Source organism: Cavia porcellus, unplaced genomic scaffold, assembly GCF_034190915.1.
Source record: "Cavia porcellus strain 051 isolate PalLab524CR breed Dunkin Hartley unplaced genomic scaffold, mCavPor4.1 scaffold_31, whole genome shotgun sequence".
NCBI classification, from domain to species: Eukaryota; Metazoa; Chordata; class Mammalia; order Rodentia; family Caviidae; genus Cavia; species Cavia porcellus.
This window is the reverse complement of record NW_026947514.1, coordinates 1,364,479-1,385,240: the sequence shown is the minus strand read 5'-3', so window position 1 is coordinate 1,385,240 and position 20,762 is coordinate 1,364,479. Positions and strand designations below refer to the sequence as shown.

General features: G+C 43.3%; 1 protein-coding gene across 4 annotated transcripts in view; it reads right to left on the bottom strand.

Moving 5' to 3' along the window:
• The window catches only part of Ppp1r13b (protein phosphatase 1 regulatory subunit 13B), a 91,389-nt gene that overhangs the window by 63,247 nt on the left and 7,380 nt on the right, over positions 1-20,762 (bottom strand). Inside the window, exon 2 of one of the 4 annotated variants that reach the window (XM_063241339.1) lies at positions 13,058-13,150. The exons of the other annotated variants lie outside the window; for them this stretch is intronic. The gene's annotated coding sequence lies outside the window, so the exon portion shown is untranslated. The remainder of the gene's footprint in view (positions 1-13,057; positions 13,151-20,762) is intronic. 4 annotated transcript variants of the gene reach the window in all.

Genomic DNA, 20,762 nt, shown 5'->3' with positions numbered 1-20,762 from the left:
TTTTCGTTTTAAAGACAGGGCATGCTACATAGTTCAGGCTGGCCCTATACTGCTTCTGCTTCCCAAGTGCTGGGGTTGCAGGTGTGAACCACAATGCCTGGTGCCAAGTGTTTCTTCATGTGTGTCATGGTGCAAAAAAGTTTGAAAAGCACCACAAGGGTCTCATGCAGATCAGATTTCCGTGACACTAACACCTCTTGGCATTAGGTAAGAGCCACGGCCGTCCCTGTTCTGTGTGCGTGTTACTAGGCACTGCTGACGTGGACTCTGTGCATTTCCAGTCCCCACCCCGCTCTGTGGGACAAGCACTCCCCTTGAGTTCACAGTTGAGGGAAACAGGCTTGGAGAGGGGAATTAGCCTGCCCAAGGTCCCGCCACGACCGGGCCCCTGACTGGAAGCTGGGGATATAATTCAGTGGAACAACTTTGGGTTCAACCCCCAATACCACCGAGAAAAGGAGGAGGGGGTGCAAAGGACAGCAGCAAAGGCTGTAACCCGGACACACCCGGCAACGCTACTACGAGAGGAGCCCCACTCACGCACCACAGCACCCTCCCGACAGGCAAGCCCGGAAGACAGAAGCCAGGAAGCGTGAGGTGAGCACTGACTGCTGATGGGTACAGGGTTGCCTTCCAAGGCTGTGAGAATACCCTACAGTTAAGATAGTGGTGACATTCACACAACTCTGTGACAACACTAAAAACTACTACTTACGTGTATACTTTGAAAGGGTGAATTATAAGGTATGTAAACTACATACCAATAAAACTATTACCAAAAAAAGCCAATTATTCAACCTATTCAATCTATACAATAGTTTTCTCATTGAAAATAACTTGAAATAAAACACTGTATTATTTTCTTGTTTATATTTTTCCTTTTCTTTAGTAAACATTTATAGTTACACAAATTCTACTTTTTCATTTCTGCAAATACTGAAAATTTACTACTACATGTTTTGCCAGCAGGAAAATGGGCCTCAGATCTTGGAAACAATATTGTGGAAACAATCTAAGTGTCCACTGATCGAGGAACAGATAAAAAAGATGTTATTTTTATACTATAGAGTACTATTCAGCCATAAAGAATGATACACTGGACATTTTTATAGGTAAATGGCTGCACCTTGAAAACAGACTCAGTGAAATAAATAAGACACACTTGTATAAACATCGCATTGTTTCATTAGCGTGACAAGCTGAAAGAAAAAAACATATGTATATGCATATGTATATGTATAAAAATAGTTAAGATAGTTATATTGCTGATTTCTCTGAGTTCACTGAAGAGAAAGATTTGCACTGGTACTGTTCAGACAACTTGTGCTCTGGGTGAATGATCTGGGGATGACAACACATAATGTATATACCATTGTTGCTCCCTGACGTGCTTTGAAATTTTGTTGTAGTTTTTTCTTCTTTTTGAATAAAATAGATTTGAAAAAAAAGGAAAATGGGACTCAAAATAAAGACAATTATTAAAATAACGTCCCAGGTGTGATGCTGCACGCCTGTAACCGCAGCACTTGGGAGGCTGAAACATGAGCACCGCCCAGTTCATGGCCAGCCTGGACTACATAGCAAGACTCTATCTCAAAAACGTACATACATACATACATACAAGTCCATGAAGAGCGCTTTTATACAATTATGTATACAGAAACACCATAATCAGAATAGAATTTTCAAAGGAGAAAAAGTAAGTCCAACAGTGCTGCCTTTTACAAAAGGTTCTTTTTTTCTTTCAGATGTCAGCTGCAGTTCTTGAAAGCCATGATGCCACTATGAATTTGCTCTGAGTTACTGCTCTCAATGTGTCTCATCCTAAGAAACCTAAGCAAAAGTCAAGAGTGGAAAACAAAAGCACCAGTGCCTGGAAATTATCTATGTCATTTACAAAGGGAAATACTTAAACCAACGTCCCATAGGCCTGTGGAAGCTCAGCTCAGGCACTAATGACAGGAACCTCGATAAGACGCGTAATGAATCAAGACAGACAGCCCCGCGGCAGCTGAGCAGGCACAGTGGGTAAGATTTCCCCTAATTAGGTGAGTTCCTGGGGAGAGAGTTCAACATAAGCACCCTGAGTAACAACCGCAACCAGAACGCACACTACCAAACTGTGGACTAAACACAACTGTACCACTCTCCTTACAAGCACATTATATTTAAAAAGAAAAATCCTTGTCTTAAGTTTGAGAGCAGTAACTCAGAGCATTTCAAAATGTGAACCCTAAAAGTTTTAGAATAAGTTTTCTCACTAAGTATTTTATGCTCATGGAAACTAGCTGCAGGCCTGGAGTCCAATATGCACAGAAATGTATGTTTTCTTTCCTATTCAAAACTTACTGGTACTGACATGTTTTAGGGCCTAAAGTCAGAATGAAACAAGATACTATACTTAACATCAAAGAATTTTTGCCATTTACTTCTTTTTTTTTTTTTTTTTTTTTTTTTGTCTTTTTTCTTTTTATCGGTACCAGGGATCGAACTCACGACTGCCTGCTTTAAAGGCAGGTGCTTATGCCGCTGAGCTAAATCCCCAGCCCCATTGCCATTTCCTTCTAATAAAAGCACTCATCATTTTTGTTATTGCAATACTTACTGAAAAGGGACAGGCCTCCTTCTAGCTACAAAGTATCACTTACCTCACCCAATAAGCCTAGAGACCAGGTGCTGGGAGGGTCCTGTCCGACAGACAGATAGCAACAATTTCAGGTCACAAGATGACCATGAGCTGGAGACAAGAATCAAACCCTAAAAGGTCAGCTCTAGAGCTTACATTTCTGCTTAAATAGTTCAGAAATGGAATATGAATATTCATTCATGGACATTTTAAAATCTCACTAGTCAAGTTCTTCATCATGATGAAATTATAGAAAATAGGCTTTATCTAAATTAAATTAGAAACAAAGTCAAACTATCCAAAAATGAAGCTGGGCATGGTGGTGGATTCCTGTAATCCTAGTAATTCAAGAGGCTGAGGCAGGAGAATCATCTTACGTTCAAGGCCAGTCTGGGCTATACAGTGAGTTCAAGGCCAACCCTGACTACATAGCAAGACCCTGTCTCAAAAACCTAAAACATAAAATTTAAAAGTGAATGAATAATAGTTCAGACTGCTCCAGGCAACAGATTTCCAACAAAAGAAATAAAAGGTGAAACCTTCAGTGTCTCCTTAACTCTATGAATTCACCTCTCCCAAAACTGGACTGGCTCCTGCGGTTTGGGTCTGCACAAGGACCAGAGAGGCCCAAATAAAGATGCACGCACAATCTGCAGTTGCATCACTGTTACTTTTAAGGCAACACTTACATATCCTCCCACTTGGTAAAACACGGGTAGCAAGGAAGTCTCATGTTTTTAACACAGCTGTCATTTCTGCTCTTCCACATACAAGTCACAGCAGCGAAGATTTCTGAACACTAACAGTCATTCATTTTTACAGCTGGAGGGGACGAAAGTCTCCGCAGACTGTCTTCTGCGTGACAGCCACATACCCCTGGCCTGGTCCTCACCACCCCACGGAGACAGTGTGCGAAGCTCTCCAGGCGCCATGTCCTCCTCTGGGACACATCACCCCTGTCCTGTCACCACTGTTGGCTCACTGGTTTCCTACTGGGACTCAGACTGGTGATGCAGACAAGGTTCCTGTCATTGTGCAGTTTTTATTACAGATGGGGAGGGACACAAAGTAAGGAAAACATACAGCACAGTAGTTGGTGATGGAGACTATGGAGAAACATTCACAGACAAAGGAGACTAGGACTGGTGTGACTTCAGCTTTAGAAGCTGTGGTTAGGAAAAGCCTCACTGAAGACAGTGAGCCACAAGACACTCTGAAAGCAGTGCACTCTGGCAAAAGGAACAAGTGCAAAGGCCCTGAAGCAGAATGGATGCCAGACAAGACTGAGACTCATTAGGGGTCCAGTTCTGCAGGAGCAGAGAGACAGACACCAAGGGCAGAAACGGCAGAGGCTTCCTCTCAAAAGAAGACTGATGGCCCCAGAAAGTTCTGTCCAAGTGGTGATTCTGACAGAAGAACTTCCAGGCTTTGCTGGGGACAGACAGTGACAGCAGGCAGACAGTGTGAAGGCCCCTCAGGAGCAAAGACAAGAATCCAGGTGAGCGTGAGCATGCCTGAGAGCACACGACAGAGCTGGGCAGACGGTGAGGCTCCTCTGACAGCACCTGCTATGGCACGGATGTGGGTGGCCAGGGGAGAGAGCACTTAGAGGAGGCCCTGCCAGCCCCTTCCTGTCTCCCTGAAGACCGTCGGGCTGGCTCTCCCTCCAAGGTCCTTTTAAGAAATCTCCTCTTTCCCAAGGGCTACAAAGCAAGAACTGGCTTTGCCCCTCATGAATCCCTTCAATGATTATCATTTCACAGAGGAACCTGGGAGGTGCAGCAGCTCAGCACTCAGCCAGGTGCCACCTTTCCTTCCGGAGGGCTGCTGGTGGCTGGAAAGGCGGCCCCTTCACTGAACTCCCTCTGAGGCCGTGACGGGGGTATGGGCTTAGCAGCAGGGAGGGGCAGGAAGGAGAGGGCAGCAGCAATCCTGGCTGGTTCCAGGCACTGAGAGGCAGGCCTGTGGCACTAGCTGCACCGCTACCCGCCAGTGCCAGGCCAAGGCCGCAGCCCTGCTCAGCAGGCAGAGGCCGATGGGCTCTCCGCCGGGAAGCTCAGCGGCTTCCACGGGAAGAAGAGAGCAGTGGGTCTGAGGCTGGTGGCCGACTGCCCTCTCACCGCCTCCTGCACACCACGCAGCTGTTTTCTCCCTCCTCTGCCCCCGAAACGGCCCTCAGCTCAGCGCTCAGGACGCTCTCATGGACCCACATTTAACACAAGAAGGAAACACCGCCTGCCGAAGTAACACTCACACCTGTACTAAAGCACACGCTTGACTCAAAGCTGCAAACCTGAGATTCAAGTACACAGGTGCTTCTCTTTTTTTCTTTTCAACAATCACTGAAGAGTTTTGGGAAAACAAGACCATATAATAGAGTGAGTGAGTGAGTGAGTATGTGTGTGTGTGTGTGTGTGTGTGTGTGTGTGTGTATGTGTGTGTGTGTGTGTGTGTGTGTGTGTAAACTGAGTTAGTGGCCTTCTGAATGCTTTAAAAAGTATTCAGTTCAATGATTAGGGATATGCCAGAAATTTCAAATATAAACTCTAAAAGATCAGTCATAAAATCTTGGAGCCAGACTAGAACCTAAACTAACCAATACTCTTTCCCCATTTTATAGGTAAGAAAGCAGATGCCCAGCGAAGGGTATAATCTGCCAAGGTTAATAAATCTTATTAACAAAATCAGGTCTGAAACTTAGGTCCCCTCTCAGCACAGCACCTGTGGCTCCCTGCAGTTATCCAGTTACATTGTTTATTTGCTATTCAAGAAGAAGGTCTGCTAAAAAGCACCAAACCAGACATACAGTATCTTCAGACTTAATTTCCTCCCCCCTTTTAATTTCAATATTTGACAATAATGTGGTGACTAAAAAAGCTGGGAAACACCCTCAGTAATTTAGAAATTATAGAGATGAACTGAAATTAAGTAAAAAATAAAACCATGTACGAAAGCACAAAGTATAAAGTTTAACTGATCATAAAAAGACTATAATGTGGCTTGAAAGTATGAGGGCTTCGTAAGTATGAGTCTGATCCTAGAAAATGTCAGCTAAGTGACAACATTTTGTTAAAAATAATTACGTTCCCATCAGGCATGGTGGTGCCCAGCGGTAATTCTGGCACTTGGAGGGTGAGGCAGGAAGATCAGTGGAGTTTTAGGCCAGTCTGGGCTGCATAGTGAGCTCAAGGCAAGCCTGAGCTACATAACAAAACCCTTTCTCAAAAAACAAAAGCAAAAATAAGTCCAAGGCTGTGCATGGTGACACACACCTTAATTTCAGTACTTAAGAAGCTGAGGCAAAAGAATCACAAACTTGAGGTCAGCCTGAGCCACAGACCAAGACTCTGTTTCAAAAACAAAACAAAACAAAAAGAAATAAATGCCGGGTGTGGTGGCTCAGGCCTGTAATCCCAGCAGTCACCAGGATGAGGTAGGATGATTGTTGAGAGTTCAAGACCAGCCTAGGCTACAAAGTGAGCTCAAGGCCAGCCTGTCTCAAAAAGACAAAAAAAAAAAAGAAAGAAAGAAAGAAATGACTAGATAAGTCCATGGCATTTAATTGGGATAAAACTGAGGTGACCATATTATTAAGAACCAATAGATTGGGCCGGGTGTTTAGCTCAGTGGCTTAAGTGCCTGCAAGGCAAATGTGAGGTCATGAGTTCGATCCCCGGTACGGAAAAAAAAAAGAAAAAGAAAAAGAAAAAAAAGAACCAATAGATCAGCTGTAAGTGAGGAAAACAGGAGCTAATAGGATAGACTGCCAAGAAAACAGGTCAAACTAAGACCTTCGTACATATGACCACAGGGCCACATGATATAAGCCTATTGAAAAAGCTACGTGTTCTACCCAGCAAAGAATGTTCCCAGGAGATGAGGATCACAAAGAGACAAATGTTTTAAAAACAGGTCTACAAAGAAAAGAGCAAAACCCCACAGAACCAATTTCTCTTTTCATGAAGAGTCATTCTCACTACCTACACTTCATCAGCAGGTGAAAGGTAGACCTTGTAAGAAGACTCATCATTTCCTCCTCCAAACAATCCTCTCGAAACCCTGCATGAACCCAATGGGAACAGAACATGCACAGGCGAGTAGGTCCACTCGGCCTCCTTGTAGACAGAAGGATAGGGTCAAGAAGGGCATGGTGGCTCACTGCTGACCACATCTGAGCCTAGAGATGACTCCCGAGCCCACGAGTCATGCTGCTCATGCATGCTCAGGCCACGTCCAGGCAGACAAGCTGGCCAGCCACTTTCCTCCTCCCCTCCAGGAGAGATGGCAGTGTGATTCTCAAAGCAGAAGAGACTCTGGCCTGGGTCTGGCCTCCTTTGCAAGGCCAGTCAAAGCTCGTGGACTCTGGTCCCCAGCTGCCAACCAAGACCCTACACCTAGGGAATCAACTCACTTTAGAATTCAAAACCTCTGAATCCAGTTTCCACCACTAAGGACTGTGCAACTCAGCATTCCTTCTCAGTGGCCACCTGTACCAGCACCCTGTGTGCCAGACCTAGGACAAGTGGAGGGCATTCTCTGGGTATAATTACCCTTCAATTCCACCAGAAATCCTGTAAACTATATTTTTTCCTAAGTATCTCTATTTTTTTAAAGTGACAACATATAATTTTTAAAACTGTCAAGCAACAGAGAAAAAAGAGAGACAATGCCCTATGACCCACACTTACAGCTAGTATACATCCTTCACAACTTTTCTATACCACAGAATGCTTTTCCCAGTGAGGCCACAGTAAACAGGATTCTGGGTTTTTAGCTAACATTTTGGGCACTTGCCCATGAGAATCCAAACAGTTCTGCTACATTCTTCTTTAGGCTACATATTATTTCTCTACATGACAACATTTATTGAAGACAGGCATTATTACTTTTGTTTTACATATGAGGAAATAAGTTCCAAAAGGTTATGTAATTTGTCTAAGGTCACACAGCCAAGTAAGTGGGAGGGCCAGGCCTGGGACCAGGATTACCAGATTCCAGAGACTGTGTTCTCAAACCTTCCCAGCACTCATGTGCTCTGCACATCTCCAGACTAAGCCCTAAGCCAACTGTGGGGGCCTTGAAGGTAGTGGATTGAGGTTTCTCAGTCCCCAATGCCTACCACCTCATAGACATATATTCCAAGCCAGTAAGCACTTGTGGTCACTTTTGGGGTGCCATAGCTATCTTCCCTAGGGGCTATTCAGATCTTTCTCAGTGGTCCATCAGACACACTCATCCAAAGCATCCTCCTGGGACCCAGCACAGAGCTGCCTCCCACCATGCCTGCCAGGACCTCAGGACCATCTATCTGCAAGGCAGACTCGGACCTATCCCAACAGGAGCCATACCACAACCACTTCCCACACACAGCTCTCTGTCTCCCCCAACGCCAGCCCTCGGTCCCCCACATGCCCTGGAGGCAGCACTTTGGAAGCCCTTACCAGGCTTCTCTGCATCCTTATGTCAGGAGTGACAGAGGTCATAAACTATGGTCTCAGGATAAAAAAAGTATAAGACAGTTGAATTTAGATCATGCTAGGTGCTACACAGGGTGGAATGTAGAATATAAAGGTAGCGATGCTTTACAAAGATCTAAAAATCTATTTCAACCTCCAAAAACTAGAATTCCCAAGTTTATGTCCTGTCCCACCAACTCAGTAGTATGCAGAGTTTTGGTTAGGTGATTTCTAGTACTAGATTTTTTTTTTTTTTTTTTTTTTTGGTACCGGAGATCAAACTCACAACCTCACGCTTGCCAGGCAGATGTAGATTTTTGAATATTGGCCAGTATCTCAGAAACATCTAGAAAGAGATTCTTCCACTGTATCCTTAACCAATAAAGTTTCACATTAACAGACTTCAATACTTAAAAAAGCTGGCCAAACACAAAAGTTCACCAGGCATGATGCTGTCGATAAACCCAGGACTCTGGGAAACTGAGGCAGGAGGATTCCAAGTTCCAGGAAAGACTGGGGAAGCTGTGTCAAAAAAAAAAAAAAGGTCCAGAGATATAGCTCAGCATGAAGGCCCTAGGGTCAATCTCTAGTACAAAAAACAAAACAAAACACATCAAGTTTGCTTTTCCATTAAACTCAGTTATGGAATATAACTACTTTTTACTTTATCACCAAAAGTGCAAGCAATTACTATTGCTATTATTTTTTAAAATTCCAGTTGAGCATGATGGCACACACCTATAATGCCAGCGCTGAGGAGGCTGAAGCAGGAGGACCAGCAGGATCACTGCAAGTTTGAGGCCAGTCTGGGCTACAAAGTGAGTGCAAGGCCACTCTGAAACATATAGTGAAACCCTGCCTCAAAAAAACAGCAAAAAATAAATATCCCATTCTCTCACCCCAGTTATCCCACATAAATACATAAATAGTGATAACTCTCTAAGAAGACAGGAAGCCAACTGGACAGTAAGGTATTCACCATTTATGAGGGTTTTTGTTTTGTTTTTTATTTTAGGGGGTTTTCTTTTTGAGACAAGGTCTCGCTATGCAGTTCAGGCTGGCCTTGAGCTCACTCTGTAGCCCAGGCTGGTCTCAAACTCTCAAGGATCCTCCTGACTCAGCCTCCTACTGCAAGGATTACAGGTGTGTACTACTACGCCCAGCTTTAACAAAGATATTTGAGTATTCAACTCTAGAGCCAAATAATCACATAAAAATACTAAAAATCAGCTTGCAGGTTTGATTTGGAGTTTTATGGCAAGATGCTGCAAAATAGGAAAGAGCCAAAACCCATGGTGTAACCAAACTGTGACCTTGCATAAAACATAAATTAGATGATTTACAAGATTACTCATTCTTTTTTTTTTTTTTCTTTTGGTACCGGAGATCGAACTTACAACCTCGTGCTTCCCAGACAGGCGCTTATGCTGCTGAGTTAAATCCCTGGCCCCAAGATCACTCATGTTTTCACTTAGGAAAACTTTGCTGTGCCCAACCTCAACTCAGGCCACACAGTCAATAAAACTGTCCCATTGCCACCCTCACTGAACCTGAAGCAGAGACAGAAGAAGCCCCAGACAACACTGTGGAGCTGGGGAGGGCCCGGGCAGCCAAAGGAGGCCTGCTTGCTCCAGACTCCAGGAAAGACCGCCCGAAGGAAGCAGCTGGCCGGAAAGGAGTGCACTGTGGAGTGGAACCGGAAGGTGGGCGACAGCTCTAGCAGACAGCCCTGGACGCAGGGCTGGGCAGCAAATGGCTGTCTTCTGTAGTGACAAAGACTGAACTATCGAGCAGCTACATCTCCCATGGCTATGGATCCAGCCTGCTCCTTCCTGTGTGCAATACAGATGGCTTATCCACTACCTTCCAGTTACTGAGCAGGGATTTTTTTATACACTCCAATTTCACTTTTGCTAATCTTTTCTACCAATTTACAAAGCAAAGAATAAAAAGTAAAACTCAATAATCCACTGTGCAAAAAAACTACAACTAGAATGTCTCTCCAGACACAGTAAAACTAATAAAGTATTTCAGAAAAAGTTGCTTTAATAGTACTAGAGATTAAATGTTGATTAAAAATCTCCCCTTGAAGTTTTTCCTATTTTTAATTCTATTCCTAAAACCTATAATCATTAATTACACTATTTCCATGGTCATTAGGCAGACACAAATGTTGCAGCAGACAAGAAAATTAGTTACTAAAAGACATCAATTAGAAAGCATCCACACAAAATGACAATTTAACACTTTTCCTTCACCTGTGAAAACTGGTTTGCTATGTGCCTATCTGAAATTAAGTACTCTCCAAAGCAAGAAAGTTTGAAAGTGTAATGAATGACAACTATTTAATGTTTCGGAGACAAATACAGTACTTTGTGGAAAACAGCACGGCTCAACAGTGCTCACCATGAACTAGTCTTATAGGTTCTTTCTAAACCAACTCACTTAATCTTCACAAAACTCAGGGAGGCAGAGAGCACTACAATCTTCATTTTACCGATGAGGAAACTAAGACATAGAAAAATAAAGTCAGATAACACTGCTAAGAAAAGACAAAGTTTGAGGTTCAAATCCCAGCCTTCCCCAAATGTTAGTAACTGAAACCTACTGCCGTATAATAAAATCCCTAGTCATACATAATCCCTTGAGCAATTAATTCTCAGGACTAACAGTATTCTCTGAACAGCTGGAGATTCAACATTTCATCTGACCCAAAATCTGAAATTGCATAGGCCATCTAATAGCTCTTAACCACAAGTGGCTATAAGAACTTAAAACGTGGTTAACACAAATTAAGATGGACACATGGGCACACTATGTTCTGAAATCTGACTTGATACAAGAAAAAAAATTTAAAGTGTGTCACCAATAGGTGTTTTAATATTAACTATATGGTGCTGGGAATGGTGGCTCATGCCTAACATCCCAGCACTCGGTAAGCTGAGACAAGGGAACTGTTGCAAGTTCAAGACCAGCCTGGGCTACAAAGTGAGCTCAAGGCCAGCCTGAACTGCATAGCAAGACCCTGTCTCAAAAAGACCAAAAAAAAAAAAAAAAGAAAGAAAGAAAGAGTTTGGCTATAATGGGTTAAATGGAATACAGTATTATTAAAACTAACTTCACCTATATCTTTTTATTTATGTTTCCATGCAGCCACTAGAAATTTTAAAATTGCGTTTGTGGCTCCAGTTATGTTTCTACTGAATACAGTTCATCCAAAGTACAGCCAGCAGTTTCCTATACCCCAATGTTATTTACTCCTTTCCGATGACTCAGGCATCACAAGGAACTTTAACTACACCCTGCTGTGATGTGTAATTGTGATGCCTGGCATGCAGACAGGTCAGGCTACCCTCCTCCCCTAAGACCTCAGACCATAGTCCCTGGACATGCTTGACATCTCCGTGTCACTTCACCCTGAGACCAAGCTCTCCAGCTCTCTCTATGCCCACAGCCAGATCCCTCTAGCATCCATACACGTAGCACCCAATGCCAGAAAGTCAGGGAAATCAGAACTGTGTGACACAGAAAAACAGGTTCTGGAAAGCCTTCAGAAAGCCTCCTATGAACACAGCATTCTGGGCTGGGGAAACAGCTCAGCCGCACAGTGCCTGCCTGGCAAATGTGAGGTCATGAGTTCGATTCCTGCTACAAAAAAGCACTGGATTCTGCTTCAATGTGCAGGTCCTTCTGTGTGTGCATGGTAGGGAGGGGCTCACACTGAACCTCCAGCTCCTTTTTAAATTTCGATACTGGGTCTCACCTAATTGCCCAGGCTAGGCTTTTTTTTTTTTTTTTTTTTTTTTGTCTTTTTGAGACAGGGTCTCTATGCAGTTCAGGCTGGCCTTGAGCTCACTTTGTAGCCCAGGCTGGTCTTGAACTCAAAACAATCCTCCTGCCTCAGCCTCCCAAGTGCTGGGATTACAGGTGTGAGCCACCACGCCCGGTTACCCAGGCTGGGCTTAAATTTGCCATTCTCCTGCCTCTGCTTCCCCAGTAGCTGAGATTCTGAGTGTGTGCTACAACTCAGGTTCCCTGATAATTACTGTGACTGATCACAGCCGATTCTCTTCAGCGACTCTCTCCAGGTCCAGACACAAGGGCCAACTTTAACTAGGGCCCCCTACAACTTAGCCTGAAGTTCCTCCACAGCAGTTTCAGTCTGAAAAGAGGAAAACCTCTGCGGATGGAGGGCACTAAGACTGCTGAACGATTATGTAGTCATCACCACTGAACCGTATGCTTAAGTGGTGAGTTTTATGCCACATGTGTGTTACTACAAACACTTTCTTCCCCCCTGCTTCACCATTTCCTATTTTCTTCAAAAATGAGTTCAGACCATCCATGGCCCTTGAGTTCTGGCCTCCCTCTGCCTCCTTGACCTTGTGCTCCAGGTGCCTTTTCTCAACGGCCTGTGCCAACCAAGACCTCAGAGTTTGGTCCATGTCCTCCTCAGTATCACCTCCACTGACTCTTCCCTGACCTCCCAAGGATGCCAAGACCCAGCTTGCAATGGTGCCCTAACTCTAATCTCCTGAATGACACTGTTTGTTTACATCTTACACTGTGAGCTCATCAAGCACAGGGCAGACTGAGCATCTAATTAATGTACCCTAAATGCTTGTTGAGCTCATTCGGTCAATAAGTACAGTACTTACTGAACGCCTACCAGGCCTGCAATGTCCTCAGCACTAAGGCATTGCAACGGGGAAAGAAAACAAAACCCTGCTTTCATGGAGCGTCCACAGACACTGCACTACAAAGACAAACAAAGCTTGGCAAGAGAGGGACATTTCCTACAAGCTGACCTGTGAGGTGCCACCTAGGTCCTGGCAGTTCTGACCGAACACTGGGGAAATGCAGGATATTCTGGCTCAAGCTGAGTCTGAACAGTAAGGACTGGACCAAGAAAGTAAACTCTTATCTAAGAAAAGCAAACCATTCCCTCACCCCATCAATGTGACCTTGTAATTACCTCCTTGCATTCTCAATACGAAGGACACTCGTGCTCCGGCACAGTGAAGACCTCTCCTAATGGAATCCTCTCTGCCACGAAGCCTTATGTTTGCTGGAGAAAACATGAGAATGGCCAATATTTACTGAGTGCCTGTTACACATTTGACATGCGGCATACTAAGCCCTGGGCAAACCTCCAGAAAACCTTAGGAAACACACAAACCCATTTTCAAAAAGAGTAAGGCTGGAACCAGAAACCTACCCTACTCCAGAGGCTGTGCTGATAACCCTTACGCTGTGTGGTTTCACAGCTGTACTTCCTATCACAAGACACTCTTTGTTCCTACTACTGTTATTTTCCCTATTAATGTTTATCAAAATGCCAACATCATTTTTCATAAAGATTAACATTTTGATTCTTACATTTCTGTAGAAATATAAGAGATCCAGAATAGTCTAAACGGGGCTGGGGATTTAGCTCAGCAGCATAAGCGCCTGCCTTGCAAGCAGGCAGTCGTGAGTTTGATCCCCGGTACCGATAAAAAAAGAAAAAAAAAAAAAAACCATACAGAATAGTCTAAACAACTTTGATAAAGGAACACCATTAGAGCTCCATCAATTTTCTATTAATTTTAAAGTTACAAATTTACTTCACTTTCTTCATCTTAGCTATACCCTGCTTCATATTTCTAGTTTTGCAACAGAAATGTCTGTCTATACTTTTGTTCACTTTTGATTTTAACTACTGGTTGCTGCTACTATTTTCAAGGGTGCCATTAGATGGAAAAGTAAATATGCAACACAGCAAAAGCCAAACACCAGCTATCTGTGCAGACACAAATTACACCTCTGGAGAAATGCACACTGGAACTCTGCCAGGACAGTGCAGCCCTGCCTGGGAAGCCCGGCCAGTGCCCACAGGGGAGGCTGGCCAGGCACACTGGTAAGTGAGTAGAAGGTGACACGTGTGGTGCGCTGCACATTCCCAGGCCAAAACCTTGAATGCAAAAAACACATTAAAGCCAATTCATGTAAAGCAAAAGATTTTTACCTGACACATTTATTCTACCTTAGCATTTAAGAGTAGCCAGGCATGGTGGCACATGCCTATGATCCCACCACTTAGGAGGCCAAGGCAGTAGGTAGGATCACTAGAAGCTCAATGCCAGCCTAGGCTACATAGTGAGTTCAAGACCACCCTAAACTATATAGGAAGACCCTGCTTTAAAAAAAAAAAAAAGAAAGAAAGAAAAGAAATGAAAGAAAGTTTGAGTCTGCCTGGGCCTATCTCAAAGTATTTTTAAAAAATATTTTTCAAAAGAGATTGGGATGAAGCTCTGTGTGAAGAGGCCCTGGTCTCAAGCCTCAGTACTGAAAGAAAAGCAGATGCAATGCCTTTCTGGGTTCAGCCTGGGTCACAGTAAACTCATTCCCCTCCTCACAAGCCTTTAATCCTATTTGTTCTCCATCACTATCTTATGGCCCAACCACCAAAACAATGCACAGTCCCGACTCTAGCCCTGCACTTTGCTTCACTTCCTCCTCCTCCCTGTCCCTCTGCCGCACTCACGCTCTCACTCACGCTCCCCTTCAGACACACACACACACACACACACACACACACACACACACACGGCATGCACACGCCATCAGCTTGTGAACTGAACTTCTGTTTCAGGTCCTCAGGTCAAGCCTGCACTACTGGTCTCCTCGCTGGTCTTCCTGGGCTTGTTCTGTTTTGCTTTACTTTCTCATTTTGTCTTGTCTGGAGGTACTGGGGAAGGAACCAGGGGTACTAAGCTACCATATATCCTCAGCCCCTTCTAAAATTTTGACTCGGGGTCTTGCTACACTGCCCACGTAGTAGTCAATCTTATGATCTTCCTGCCTCAGCCTTCCTCAATACTGGGCTCTTCCTGTTGTTTAAATGCCTTTTTCTCCGTACACCCTCTATCTTCCCTTGGCTTCAGAAACATCTTTCCATCACACAGCTCTGACCACATCACTCCACTTTCCAAAGACACTGATGGTTTCTGGTCACCCAGAATCACACCAAACCCTGCAGTGGCACACAGACACACACATGCACGAGCACGCACACAGACCCCTTTGCAGTGGGACCCTGCACAACTCTGCAGGTCATTTATTCTTTCAACAATGCAATGCTTATCGCACCAAATATGTTCCAGTTATACTACCAGGTGGTAGCATAATGACAAGTATTTTTTAAACAGCTCCTGTTCTTCTGAAACTTACAGGACAGGACAAGAAATAGAAATCAGTCACGCATGCAAACATTTAAGACAAATCTGAAATCCAAAATGTTCTGAGTGCTAACATGACAACACAAGTGAACATTTTATACCCCTCATATATGATGGTCACAGTCAAAATGCAAGTACACTCGCCAGGCATGATGCTGCAGGCCTGGAATCCCAGCACTAAGGAGGCTGATGCAGGAGGACTGCAGGTTCAAGCCCAGCTTGGGTAACTTATGAGACTCTGTCTCAAGATAAAATAAGGGCTCGGAATGTTGCTCCGTGTTAGACCAACCCTGGGTTCTATTCTCAGTATAGAAAAAGATAACAGCATTACATAAAATTACCTTCAGGCTATAAAATGCAGATGAAATACCAATGAATTGTGTAAGACTGATCAGTTGATCGATGGGTCAATCTATCTCTACATCTATCTGCATCCCCTCTCCTTCATGTGTATGTATATATTCCAAAATCTGGAAAAAGCCTAAAACCTGAAATCTGAAAACTTCTGGTTGCAAGGATTTTAGATGAAAGATACTCAATCTGCACTGCAAAGAAAGATAAAATACTCTCAATCTTGTATACAAACTAATAGCCACTGAACTGTACGCATTAAAAGGTGAATTCTATAGCATGTAAACTGCATTCCCTCCTACCTCCAAATACAGATATAGCAGGCTGAGTACCAATATTGGTAGATCTGATCGAGGCAGGGAGGCTGAAAGATTTCCAGAGAAAACAATGCTTATTAAAGGGAATGCCTGCGAGCACTCAGTCCACACTAAGCCCCACTCACTAGAACAATCCAGGTGATCCCCACAACCCCCAGTAGGTTACTATTACTGCCCTCAACTTACAGACAAGGAACTGAAGGGTCAAGTGACTTTACCCAATGTTAGAGAACCAATAGCTGGTAATGCTAAGGTTCACACTCCTACCTGCTGCAGTGAAGTTACCTAAGCTCTGCCTGGTACTAGAACAATGTAAGATGCAATACTTAGAGCAGTGCATTTCACTTGTTGTAGCAGAAGCTCCCTCCTCTCTCTCTCCCTTAGTAATTCTGGGACTTGAACCCAGGGCCCTCACACTGAGCTACAGTCCTTTGTTTGCTTGCTTGCTTTTTTGTTTGTTTGTTTGCTTGTTTTGAAATAGGGTAAATTGCTTTGCTGCCCAACTGGGCTTGAACTTGCCATCCTCCTGCCTCAGCCTCCCGGAATGCTGGAATTACAGGCAGGAGCCATCTGGCCCTTTTTGTCTTTACAATAGTCTTTAAGGCTTTACAAAATAGGGTCCTTTGGCTCCACCTGACCTCCCCCACTTGCTTTCTAAGTTCATTTCTTCCAGCCACCCAGGCCTCTCTTTTGTTTCCCCCACCTACAAGGCATCCTCTGATCACAGGGCCTTTCCATTTGCTTGAGTTATGACCACAATCATGACATACGGGATAAATCATGATTCTACCAAAACTTCAGTTACCATTTTCTCTAATCACACCAACAATCCACTAATAAGACCCTGCACAAAACTGTAGGGCCATTTAAAATGTCACTTGTTAATTTAGTGAAAACTGCCTCATTTCTCTAGCTCTTCTAGTGCGCTGCATGATGTAACCATGCAAAGATTCTTCTTTTGCAAAATCCAGTAACAGCAGCTTTTGCTTACCAATTAGTAAGAACAACAATCATAAAGCTCTCTTTGCAGTGAAATAAAGCAAAGCCACCAAGCCAAGAAAGTGTCACAATAGATTACCACCAGCCCTCAGGTTCCCCCCAGAATTACAGCTTATGAAATAACCATAGCAACAGCCCCCCCACCTCCCCGCACCCAAATCCGATCACACTTTTGCTGAGAAATTATTCTCCATCTGGGCAAACACACGCAAAGATGCATGTTGACAACAGTTATGTAACGCAACACAACAACTTGGTGGTATTTTAAGTTCCTAGCAATGTAAGAGTCTTAAATGACGTTTGGCTTATAGACTTCCACAGACCATTCAAAGTAGAACTGGGAGAAGGGAAAGAAGATACAGTTAAATGTGGATACAAAGTGGAGAATACAACTATCTTGGGATTCTTTTAAATACTAAGCTTCATTTGACACAAATGAAGCAAAAGCACAAAGGGAAAACATTTAATCCAACGCAATTTACCACCATCTCTAGCAACATATTTGGTTACAAATTTTCCCATAAGCACAAAGGCTAGGAGCAAAGGCATCAGACTTTCCAAACCTGTTTCACTGCTTATTACCTGGGGGATCCTGGCCAAGTTTGTTTGTTTGTTCTTCTTTGAGACAGGGTCTCACTATGCAGTTAGCTTGGTTTCAAACTCACTGCACAGCCTAAGCCAATGGTGGCAAACCTATGGCATGGCAGGCATGCAGAGCCCTATCTGTCAGTACTCAGCACTCAAGCCAAGTCACCCCAGCAACCAAGTATCAGATAAGTTTTTTTATAAACTAAAACCTCAGTATTCAGGTTTAATTATAGCCTTGGCACTTTGTATTAAAGATGTGGGTTTCAGTTTGGCACTCTAAAAAATTCACCATCACTGGCCTAGACCTTAAACTTAAAATCCTCATGCCTCAGTCTCCCAGGTGCTGGGATTACAACTGTGATCACCACTCCAAATTACTGGCCAAGATTTTGGGGCTTTGTTTTATCTCAAGCTGGGCTGGGGACTTAGCTCAGCGGCATAACCGTCTGCCTTGCAAGTGTGTGGTTGTGAGTTCGATCCCTGGTACCAATAAAAAAGACAAAAACAAAAAAAAAGAAAATGTTTTATCTCAAGCCTCAGTTCACCATACAAACAGAAACATCACACTGAGCCCACTACACAGTGCCTCAGCACATAAAGACAGATGCCCTTTGCTGAGTTCTCCCTGTTCCTGAACTGAATTGTAGAAAGTTAAGAGTCATGTAATCTTACCAAGAGCTGCCCATCTGGACCATTCAAATGCAGTGCTAGAGGCCTGCACATGCTAGGCTACTGCCCTACCACTAAGCTACATCAGTAAAACTGTGGTAAGAGCTTTTAGACACACATCTTTGTATCATTGGGGCTTTGCTCTTCACTTTAGAAATTTTTGGGTAGCCTGAGGCTGCAAGTAGATTATCTTAAATAGTATTGTAATTCTTAAAGAAACTAGAATTTTCTTTAAAAAATCTTGTCCAGATTTTGGTATTCTGCTTGTTAATTGCATTCTAGAATCAAGCTTATCAAAGACTGAATCATTAATTAACAGTAACAGCAAACACTGACTGAGATCTTACCACCTGCCTTATCATACAAAGATCTTGGACACTAAATTTGCCAAAAGCCTGCCAAGATGAGGTAGGTAGCTCAAACCTTTGATGTGGCCAACATGAATGCTGGAGACTCCACAAAAGCACTGCTGTAATCAACTACCAGACCAACACAAACACTCAGAAACCACCAGACCAAACTCACCTTATAAATGAGAGACTGAGGCCAAAAGAGATTCTGTCTCAAGGTCGCCCTGTTACTACCAAGACAGGGCTGGAACCAAAGTCTCTCCATTTCCCATGCAGTGTTTTGTCATCTATACAACAGCTGACGGTTTTAAAAAGAGAAAGACGTGTATTGTGTAACCCAAAAAGTTTTTCACACAGTTGGGAAGAAAACCCATCCCCTTAAATACTTGAAGTGAATGTTTGTTAACATAATCCACACCCTGCAGTGAAGATGATGCAGGGCTCCTAGCCAGATGCAAGGCACCAGCCACAGGCACAGCAGTGCCTAGAGGAGTGAAGGGGTTCACTGCCACCATAATCCCCAGAGCACCTTTCTGGCCAGCAAAGCACACTTCAGAGCCACACTGCCGGCTTCAGGTGGCCTGGTTATGAAAAGCAGAAAGGGATCAGCAGCCCCAAGCCCCTGGCATCTCTCACCTCTTCAGTGTCACTAACTTCTAACTCTCCTTTGAAAAGCATGATGCTGCATCTAGGCAGTTTTTACCTTTCTATATTCTGAGTCAGGGTTTCTATTTTTACTAAAATTCTCATTTTTATGAAAGTTGGCTGCACATGGCCTAATGCCCTCAGGTCTAGGTCAGGAAGTGACTGGACAGAGTTCTTTAAATGTTCCTTTTCCCCTTGGGTAAACATTTTTAAAAGGTTATCCAGCCTGGGATTTAGCTCAGTAGCGTAAGTGCCTGCATAGCAAGCACGAGGTCATGAGTTTGATCCCAGGGACAAAAAAAAAAAGTCATCCACTCCAGGCCTGTAATCCCAGCACTCAGGAGGCTGAGACACTGCAAGTTCAAGGCCAACCTGGGCTGCACAGTTGAGTGCAACCCAGCCTGAGCTCAGGATGATACCCTGTCCCAAAAAAACAAATCAAAACAAAAGGTAATCTATAATTTAAAAGTAGGAAGTTGTGAAACTTTGTATGACAAGCAAACAAGACTTTTACAAAGCCTTCATTGTGTTGGATGAGAGCTTGGCCAGATACTCTCATTTATTATTCCCAAAGCTGAGAATGGGTACCACACTAAACCACTGACCAATTCAAAGTTACCACAGACACCAACTGCCAATTTTCAAATAAATAAAATATATGCTAAAACTGTGTTGTCCAATATGGTAGCCACTCTTCATAGGGAGCTATTGAGCACCTGAAATGTGCAGTATGATGTGTGATGTAAAGATAAAACTTCACTAGAGGGCCAGGGATTTAGCTCAGCGGCGTAAGTGCCTGCCTAGCAAGCACAAAGTTGTGAGTTCAATTCCCCCGTACCAAAAACAAAAAAAAACAAACTTCACTAGATTCACACCAGATTCAAAGAGTTGGTTTAAAAAAAAAAAAAAAAGATGAAACATCACATGAGCAATTTTTTCACTTTGACGGCACATTAAATTAATACTATGGATATACTAAGCTAACTTAAGATATACAAATATTTTAATTTTTAAAATTTTAATGGAGTTATTAGAAAATTTTAAACTGCATTTGAAATTTGCATTACATTTTGATTTAACTGTGCTGCTTTATACAAATGACAAAATATGATCATAATAAATCAAAGGAGCATTGGCTCCTTTGATGATTTATTATGATGACAAACATCAGATATAAAATAAAGCAAGAAAAATCTTATTTATACTTTGGATACATATTTTAAAATGTTATCAAATAAGAATGGAATGTTCAGCTGGGCGTGATGGCTCACACCTGTAATCCCAGCACTTGGGAGGCTGAGGCAGGAAGATCGTTGCAAATTCAAGACCAGCCTAGGCTATAAAGTGAGCTCAAGGCCAGCCTGAACTGCACAGCGAGACCCTCTCAAAAAAGCCAAAAAAAAAGAATGGACTGTTCTTAAAACTCCTATTAGTTTACAACCACCTCCAACTGTGTTAATAGAGGAAGGACTCAATTCTACAAGTAGTATTTTGGGGATCAAGAAGGAAATACAAAATAAAAACCATTAAAGAGGGAGTAA